Genomic DNA, 10,347 nt, shown 5'->3' with positions numbered 1-10,347 from the left:
GGAAGGCCGCTACATGCCGGCACTAGTCCAGTCTCCTTTTAGTGTTCGTGAGTGTTACACGCGTTTATGGTAAGTTCATTTCGTGATTTCGGCTGTTATCATTGTGTGTTCATCTACGTGCCTGTGAGAAAACCCCGTCTGAGCTGATATATCAACCTGAAGGTAAATAATTCTCTAATTTATTTATGTTCTAAGCTATGAAATATTCACTTGTTGCATTCGCGAAGCACCGCCATATTTATAGAGTTGTTGTGTGTATTGATAGGAGACATTCAATCCGGTTTTTGTTATCGCTGTTTTGTTGCTGCATTCCGATCGTCTTGTATCGTAAGGTGTTGCTGTGATAACTCGAGTTTGGTTTTATAGTGAATATTTTGTAGTTTAAAAAGTTCAAATCTGCTTTAAACCGTCTCAAAGTTTGAATTTTCATCGCACGCGTAGTTTTAACATTTTCCAAATTTGTAGAAATTGCTCAATATCGCGAAAACCGTTTACGCCATTGCAATACAGTTTGCATATTTAGATAGCGCGATAGTTTTTCTACCAATTGGACCTTTGTCTGCCCCGGAAATCACATGCAAAGTGCCTGAAAACTATCCCTAAAAGTTGCTCGATTTGTATGTTTGCGGTGGAAATTGTTGAATATTTCGGTAACCGTTGTGCGCCATTGTACTCTAAATAAGCTGTAATTCAATTCACGCATAAATTTTAAAGAAATATAAGTATGGATTATGTATTCAACGAAGAAGATAAATGAAATAAATGAAAATTGAGTTAAATTATTCGCGATTGGCAATTTGATTCCATCGCAGGGAAATGACAGGACCCAGAGAAATACTGTACGCAATTACAGTTTTCTTACCAATCAAATGTTTACTTTTAGCTCCCAACACTAGATGGCGCTAGTTTAGGTCGGTATGCTACTCTCTACATCGTCATTATTCTGTGCGGCGCTAGATGGCGCTGCACGTATTTTAAAACATTTTTAGTCTAATTTATTTTCAGTCAATCTTATTTTGTGTGTTGGTGTGGTGTGACGTCAGTTTTAAAGTTCGTTTCTTGTTCGGTGATATTGTTGTCTCTGTTTAATTCAACAATTCGCGCATGCATCGTTCTAGAAGTTTTATTCATAGGCGTTTGTATTTACATTTAATCTTATGCCGGGTTAGAGTGAAGAATCTTATCTTGTTATTGTTGTGAACATTTTTATCTATTTGCGTGCGGTGAATCAATTTGTGTATCCGTGGCTAGTATTATTGTTTTTAAATATGATTCAATTTTAGTTTTTGGTGAATAATTTTATTATATTTTGTAGTATTATTGGGATTAAATGTGATTTAATTTTAGCATTTTACCTACAAAGCTTCTCGCTTGCAATAGGCGTTTGTGACAATACCTATTGTATTTCTTTTGTTTTGTATTATAATAAGTTTGCATAGATTTAGTACTGTCGCAAGTGTCCATATAGTTTCAATAAGCGTATGTGACAATACTTTTGGTATTTCTTTGATTTTGTATTATAATACATCTGCATATATTTAGTACTGTCGCAAGTAGCTGTATAGTTTCATTTTATCTATGTGACAATACCTATGGTGTTTTCTTAATTTGGACTAACTTAAAACATGTGGGTAGCAAGGCGAGATAGATAGATTGTAGTTTTCATTGAGCTAGAGTAGGAGAGAGCATCATGTTCACTATCAATGTTTTGTATATGATCCTGGTGATTTTTTCCGATTGTTTTGAAACTTTTTACTGCGATTTCGTACGCGAAATTCCACTATCGATTCAGTAATTGTGTATAAACAAGTTTTCTAGTTACATTCTACGAGTTAGCCATCCAGTGCGACCTTGTTTATTGCAAAATAGTGCGCGTTGTATTGCGGCGTGCGCGCAGAATTATCGCGTGTTGTCGCGTGCCGCCGCTGATTGCGCCGCGCGGTGTGCTCAGCGCAGTTTTGTGCCGGTCGTTGGTTGTGTCGGGCGTGTTTCTCGCGGCTGTTATCATTAAATTTTGTGTTTTAATTCGGTAAATCGTGTTCATTTCGTTTGTCCATCGACTGCATTTAGTTGTTACTTACGCGTTTAGTATTTTATTAGTAGGTAATCGAGCGCCGAATATACAAAATCGTCATTTTTCTTTGCGTTCCTTGTGCGTATTGCAAGATGGCCGCGTGCTATCAACCTGTTTTTCATTGTTCGCCCGCGAGTTCGCTTTGTCGTTGTGTTTGGTATTTTGCCCCGGGAACATGGACAATGTTCTGCGTGGAAGCCGAGAATGAACGGTAAAGTGCAGGCTTTCTTTATTTTCTTATTCTGAAATTGTTGCCCCTGTTTAATTCCTTTATTCGTGCATGAATTGTTCTAGAAGTTTTATTCATACGCGTGCAGTTAAAAGTCTTTGCTTACGTCTGGTTAGAACGATATCTTATCTTGTTATTGCTGTGAACATGTTTATCTAACCGTATCTAGTATTATTGTATAATATTTAAATGTGATTTAATTTTAGTTCTTGGTGAATTCTGTGCCAAATCTTTACTCGAGGATCATCTTGTGGCTACCAACAGCGGCGTCCGTTTTGTCCATGTCCTACCGACCGCAGTGCTTGCGGGAAAGAAAGGTAATTTGCACATTTTCATTAGTTTTGTTTACTGCAATTCAATTCAATTTATACGCGGCAGTTAACTTAGCATCACATGCCTTTTTACTACAATGTCAAATTTAATTTTAGGATTTGGAGTATAAGACACCCACTGCGGTGGAAACACACGCGAGAATCGCCCGCCACGGCATCAACCAAGGGACATCTTCCAACCTGGTGGAGAGCAGCTGCGTTTCGACGGGATACGACACCTTTATAATTTGTCACATATCTTGAAATCACTTCTTGCGCCCACACTTTATTTTTCAAACCAGTTCGAATAATGCGCACAGGGAAAAACACACAAAAAACTTCCCGAATTTTACACCACAAACGCATTCTTTTAATTCACTTATAATTAGAATTGTATATATTTAGAGACCTTTGAAATTTAATTTGATGAATGCTAGTGGAATAACATGCAGTGTAAACTCTTTATAACGATGCTTTCTAAGATTTGTTGATTCAAGGACGGATCATACTCGTCCTGTTTATTTGCCATAAAACAAACCTTGTACAGATTTCTACGTCATTATAAAAAAGGTTATCAAGAGTTTACATTGTATTGCACATTTAAGCGCCTCACGACTTACTGTATCGTCTTATTGCTTGTTGTTGCACTAGCGGGAGGAGTTTGCGATTTATTTGTTGGTAGTAATGCGGATAAGGGTACTTGGTAGTTGCTGCACTGTTGTCTAGCTTTAACTCGCGAAGGAGGCGCGTATAATGTTTGTATTTTTTCGGGTTTGTGCGCGATCTAGGCGGCTCACTAACTTCAGCGCGGCGTCTAGAGATGCGGAATTAAATTCTCCATCGGGCTGTATTTGTTTGCTGCAGGAATTCGATCTGCAACCCGCGAAAATATGCACAAAAGCATGACTTTTGTCATTCTTTCTCGTGAAATGTTAGTATTTTTTCGTGTTTGCACGCGATCTTAGCGACTCCGTAATTTCAGCGTGACGTCTAGAGATGCGGAATTAAATTCTCCGTCGGGTGGTATTTGTTTGTTGCAGGAATTCGACCTGCAACCCGCGAAAATTTGCAAAAAAAGGGTGATTTTCTCACCCTTTATCGTGAAATGTTTGTTTTTTCGTGTTTGCGCGCGATCTTAGCGACTCCGTAATTTCAGCGTGACGTCTAGAGATGCGGAATTAAATTCTCCGTCGGGTGGTATTTGTTTGTTGCAGGAATTCGACCTGCAACCCGCGAAAATTTGCATAAAAAGGGTGATTTTCTCACCCTTTATCGTGAAATGTTTTGTATTTTTCGTGTTTGCACGCGATCATAGCGACACCGTAATTTCAGCGTGACGTCTAGAGATGCGGAATTAAATTCTCCGTCGGGTGGTATTTGTTTGTTGCAGGAATTCGACCTGCAACCCGCGAAAATTTGCATAAAAAGGGTGATTTTATCACCCTTTATCGTGAAATGTTTGTATTTTTTCGTGTTTGCGCGCGATCTGAGGGGCTCACTAACCTCAGCGCGGCGTCTAGAGATGCGGAATTAAATTCTCCGTCGGGTGGTATTTGTTTGTTGCAGGAATTCGACCTGCAACCCGCGAAAATTTGCATAAAAAGGGTGATTTTCTCACCCTTTATCGTGAAATGTTTTGTATTTTTTCGTGTTTGCACGCGATCTTAGCGACTCCGTAATTTCAGCGTGACGTATAGAGATGCGGAATTAAATTCTCCGTCGGGTGGTATTTGTTTGTTGCAGGAATTCTACCTGCAACTCGCGAAAATTTGCATAAAAAGGGTGATTTTCTCACCCTTTATCGTGAAATGTTTGTATTTTTTCGTGTTTGCGCGCGATCTAGGCGGCTCACTAACCTCAGCGCGGTGTCTAGAGATGCGGAATTAAATTCTCCGTCGGGTGGTATTTGTTTGTTGCAGGAATTCGACCTGCAACCCGCGAAAATTTGCATGAAAAGGGTGATTTTCTCACCCTTTATCGTGAAATGTTTGTATTTTTTCGTGTTTGCGCGCGATCTAGGCGTTTTTTCGGTATAGGTCGGTATTACCGACTCGGTAAGGGGACAGCTTAGAATCTTCAGCGCGATTTATTGAGGAGTCGAATTAATTCTCGTCACGTTTGTTATTTTTTTAACTAAAGCTTCAGCTGCAGTGCACGCAATGGTAGATTGTGTATGTACGTGTCATCCTGTCTCCCACATTTCCTTTCTTTTGTGTCCTTTGTGTTATCCATGTAGAATTTGAGATCTAGTTTAAATGTGTATATGACTTCTGTTGTTTTTCCTATGTACTAATCTGTAAGCTACTTGTGTTGTCTATGTAAAATTTGTTTTGTATTATTTTGTTCTTGTAAGTTTGTGGGGCAGATCCATGGTGCTGTAGTTGTTTGTGTTTTAATGTTTGCTTGTACCTTGTGTGTGTGTTGTACGTAAATTAATAAATGTCTGTGGTGTAGTATCTAGAAATAGTAGTTTGTGTTTAAATATTGTTGTCCGCGTCTTGTAAATGTAAACATGTTATTTGTTACCTGTGTGTAGTAGATGTATTGTCTTGCAGTTGCCTTGTGTTTGGGTGTGCGACATGTGCTTGTGATGTCAGTGTAGCACTAGTTGTAACTTGTTGGTATATCTATTGTGTTATCCTTGCAGGTATAGGAACCAGTATTGCAACGGCAATACTTGTAACATGTATTGCTATAGCAATACTAGTAACACTGTGTTGCCTATGCAACACAGGTAGTATGGTATTGCTATGGCAGTACAAGTAACATGTCTTGCTGCTGCAATACAGTATGTATAGGTATCAATAAAGAAGTCTTTTAATATATTGTTTAAATTATTTATTTATTATCCTTATTTCCCTCACCACAAGGACTGTCCCCACTAAGAAAATTGTTGATGTGCCTAAGAAACTCGGGGATGAAGCGTAGAGACATCGCAGCTGTAGGTTGGGGCCGGCAATTATTCTTTCTTCAGTTAACGCACTCGAAGTAGTTAACTGTCTTATTGAACGCGTTCTCGAAGTGGTCCGTCGATAAGTTCGGAGCGCCGCACGTCAAGACCGACACGCCAAAACTCAAATGGAAAATTTCCCCGGAAATTTTGCAAGTTTCGACTTTAAAATTGAAATCTGTAACAAAAAAAATTATTTCAGGCGTTGCAACATTCAAAAGTGAGTTGAGATGAAATGTGCGAAATAAATTAGATTGTTAAGGTGAAGTGACTCGCCCATCGGTACTCGAAGGCGATATATCACACTTTTAATGCAAATTTTCGCGGGTTGCAGGTCGAATTTCTGCAACAAACGAATACCACACGACGCAGAATTTAATTCCGCATCTCTAGTCACCGCGCTGAGGTTAGTGAGCCGCCTAGATCGCGTGCAAACACGAAAAAATACAAACATTTCACGATAAAGGGTGAGAAAATCACCCTTTTTATGCAACTTTGCGCGGGTTGCAGATCGAATTGCTGCAACAAACAAATGCCACCCGACGGAGAATTTAATTCCGCATCTTTAGACACCGCGCTGAGGTTAGTGAGCCGCCTAGATCGCGTGCAAACACGAAAAAATACAAACATTTCACGATAAAGGGTGAGAAAATCACCCTTTTTATGCAACTTTTCGCGGGTTGCGGATCGAATTGTTGCAACAAACACATACCACCCGACGGAGAATTTAATTCCGCATCTTTAGACACCGCGCTGAGGTTAGTGAGCCGCCTAGATCGCGCGCAAACACGAAAAAATACAAACATTTCACGATAAAGGGTGAGAAAATCACCCTTTTTATGCAACTTTTCGCGGGTTGCAGATCGAATTGCTGCAACAAACAAACACCACCCGACGGAGAATTTAATTCCGCATCTCTAGACACCGCGCTGAGGTTAGTGAGCCGCCTAGATCGCGCGCAAACACAAAAAAATACGAACATTTCACGATAAAGGGTGAGAAAATCACCCTTTTTATGCAACTTTTCGCGGGTTGCAGATCGAATTGTTGCAACAAACACATACCACACGACGGAGAATTTAATTCCGCATCTTTAGACACCGCGCTGAGGTTCGTGAGCCGCCTAGATCGCGTGCAAACACGAAAAAATACAAACATTTCACGATAACGGGTGAGAAAATCACCCTTTTTATGCAACTTTTCGCGGGTTGCAGATCGAATTGCTGCAACAAACAAATACCACCCGACGGAGAATTTAATTCCGCATCTTTAGACACCGCGCTGAGGTTAGTGAGCCGCCTAGATCACGCGCAAACACGAAAAAATACAAACATTTCACAATAAAGGGTGAGAAAATCACCCTTTTTATGCAACTTTTCGCGGGTTGCAGATCGAATTGCTGCAACAAACAAATACCACCCGACGGAGAATTTAATTCCGCATCTTTAGACACCGCGCTGAGGTTAGTGAGCCGCCTAGATCACGCGCAAACACGAAAAATACAAACATTTCACGATAAAGGGTGAGAAAATCACCCTTTTATGCAACTTTTCGCGGGTTGCAGATCGAATTGCTGCAACAAACAAATACCACCCGACGGAGAATTTAATTCCGCATCTTTAGACACCGCGCTGAGGTTAGTGAGCCGCCTAGATCGCGCGCAAACACGAAAAATACAAACATTTCACGATAAAGGGTGAGAAAATCACCCTTTTTATGCAACTTTTCGCGGGTTGCAGATCGAATTGCTGCAACAAACAAATACCACCCGACGGAGAATTTAATTCCGCATCTTTAGACACCGCGCTGAGGTTAGTGAGCCGCCTAGATCACGCGCAAACACGAAAAAATACAAACATTTCACGATAAAGGGTGAGAAAATCACCCTTTTTATGCAACTTTTCGCGGGTTGCAGATCGAATTGCTGCAACAAACAAATACCACCCGACGGAGAATTTAATTCCGCATCTTTAGACACCGCGCTGAGGTTAGTGAGCCGCCTAGATCACGCGCAAACACGAAAAAATACAAACATTTCACGATAAAGGGTGAGAAAATCACCCTTTTTATGCAACTTTTCGCGGGTTGCAGATCGAATTGCTGCAACAAACAAATACCACCCGACGGAGAATTTAATTCCGCATCTTTAGACACCGCGCTGAGGTTAGTGAGCCGCCTAGATCACGCGCAAACACGAAAAATACAAACATTTCACGATAAAGGGTGAGAAAATCACCCTTTTATGCAACTTTTCGCGGGTTGCAGATCGAATTGCTGCAACAAACAAATACCACCCGACGGAGAATTTAATTCCGCATCTTTAGACACCGCGCTGAGGTTAGTGAGCCGCCTAGATCACGCGCAAACACGAAAAATACAAACATTTCACGATAAAGGGTGAGAAAATCACCCTTTTATGCAACTTTTCGCGGGTTGCAGATCGAATTGCTGCAACAAACAAATACCACCCGACGGAGAATTTAATTCCGCATCTTTAGACACCGCGCTGAGGTTAGTGAGCCGCCTAGATCGCGCGCAAACACGAAAAAATACAAACATTTCACGATAAAGTGTGAGAAAATCACCCTTTTTATGCAACTTTTCGCGGGTTAAAGGTCGAATTCCTGCAACAAACAAATACCACACGACGGACAATTTAATTCCGCATCTAAAGAACTACTTCGCGGGCTATTGCAACACGGAGGTGAAAGGTCATAAAACATTTAACTCAATAATATAACTTAATTATAACCTTACCAATGCTGCACTTATCGGATTGCAAGGGTACGGCAAGTACTGCAATTAAAAGAAAACATATGTTACAACAAAAACATTTCATACAATATAATACTAATATATATATACAATATAATAAATTTACAATGCCAATATAAACTGCAACGATGTGATTTTATTTCAAGAAATAAAGATGGGATATCTGCAGGTAAACAAACTTATCTCTGGTGCAATATCGCGTCATCGCACACGGTGTGCACTCACTACCACCGACAAGCAATATTTAACGCGAAAACGTGCATCGTAGTGCCATCTAACCGACTATTAAGCCCGAAGGGACCTCCTCAGAACGGGAACAATGGCAGCAATATGTATCTGATTGACCCAGCGATCGACAACGTCACACCATAACCGACAATAAAACCGCGGCATTCTTGTAATTTGAAATATAAAATCAAAAATGAGCAAAAAAATAACATGTAGTTGAATTGGAAATCTACGAAATTAAACTTTAATTCTTAAGAAAAATAGGGAAATAATTTATTATTTATAATCTATCTATCTATATATATATATAAAATTTGCGTGTCACAGTGTTTGTTTCCATACTCCTCCGAAACGGCTTTACCGATTTTTACCAAATTTTAAATGCGTATTCAGTAGGTCTGAGAATCGGCTAACATCTATTTTTCATACCCCCAAGTGATAAGGGTTGTTCACCCTTAACTTTTTTTTAAATTTTTGGACAAATTCTTTTGTTTTTATTTTTTTATAATTTGCAATAAAAAAATACATTCAACCCTAAATTTTTAGTTTTTTATCACCTACCCCTATTTTCTTTATAGCCATTTTAGTAATTTAATCATTTTTCATCCCGCTCAAAGAAAATTTTTATATGCGTATTCAGTAGGTCTGAGAATCGGTAACTTCAAATCTCTAAGTGATAAGGGTTGTTCACCCTTAATTTTTTTTAAATTTTGGTCGAAATTTTTTGTTTTTAATTTTTTAATGTGGCATTAAAATATACATACAACCCTAAATTTTTGGTTTCTTATCACCAACCCCTATTTTTTATAATAAGTAAGTTACTTTTTGTCTACACTAAAATTTATCTAGAAACTTGAAATAATTTATATGGCAAAACAACGTTTGCCCGGTTAACTAGTATAATATAATATTAATTATTTATCATAATAAGATTGGAAAATTCTCTATCAAATGGAAATAAATTAAATTAAATAAATTAATTTAATGGGGTAAAAGGTCGAAAAAGTGACTGAAAGTGCTAAAAGTTGCAATTTTTCAATTTTCGACAATTTATGAATATCTCTTAAACTAAAAGAGATAGCTACCAACGAATTGTTGATTATGAAAGATTGGAACATTCTCTATCAGATAAAAATATAAAATAATTATATTTCCTACAGTAAAAGGTCGAAAGACGCGACTAAAAGTGCTAAAACGTGACATTTTGCAATATTTGCCCATTTTATTCAATCGCGAATATCTCGTAAACTAAAAGAGATAATTAAGATCTGATCGCAGCGTCTTAATCTACAGACCAATCTCTATAAGATAGGCTAGTTAAAGTGGAAATCTGAGAGATGAAATTTTCTTTCTTAAGAAAAAATTGTCAAGGGGGGGGTGCTTGATACTTTTTTTCGACGATTTTCAAAAATTCATATCTCTTAAACTAAAAGAGATAGCTACCAACGAATTGTTGATTATGAAAGATTGGAACATTCTCTATCAGATAAAAATATAAAATAATTATATTTCCTACAGTAAAAGGTCGAAAGACGCGACTAAAAGTGCTAAAACGTGACATTTTGCAATATTTGCCCATTTTATTCAATCGCGAATATCTCGTAAACTAAAAGAGATAATTAAGATCTGATCGCAGCGTCTTAATCTACAGACCAATCTCTATAAGATAGGCTAGTTAAAGTGGAAATCTGAGAGATGAAATTTTCTTTCTTAAGAAAAAATTGTCAAGGGGGGGGTGCTTGATACTTTTTTTCGACGATTTTCAAAAATTCATATCTCT

The 10,347-nt window shown here is 38.5% G+C and overlaps 1 long non-coding RNA gene across 1 annotated transcript; it reads left to right on the top strand.

The window, feature by feature from the left end:
* Positions 1-13: 13 nt before the first annotated feature.
* On the top strand, positions 14-5,439 carry LOC135789815 (uncharacterized). The gene is made up of 3 exons (XR_010547659.1): positions 14-162; positions 2,510-2,620; positions 2,732-5,439. It is a non-coding gene; the product is annotated as an uncharacterized lncRNA (long non-coding RNA).
* The last annotated feature ends 4,908 nt before the right edge of the window (positions 5,440-10,347 follow it).

This window comes from Atheta coriaria, unplaced genomic scaffold (genome assembly GCF_025399875.1).
Source record: "Atheta coriaria isolate IRGN ID8LTWV9N9 unplaced genomic scaffold, Caltech_Dcor_3.1 hic_scaffold_3_pilon, whole genome shotgun sequence".
Lineage (NCBI taxonomy): Eukaryota > Metazoa > Arthropoda > Insecta > Coleoptera > Staphylinidae > Dalotia > Dalotia coriaria.
Note: the sequence above shows the minus strand (reverse complement) of the source record. Positions and strands in the feature narration are given on the sequence as shown.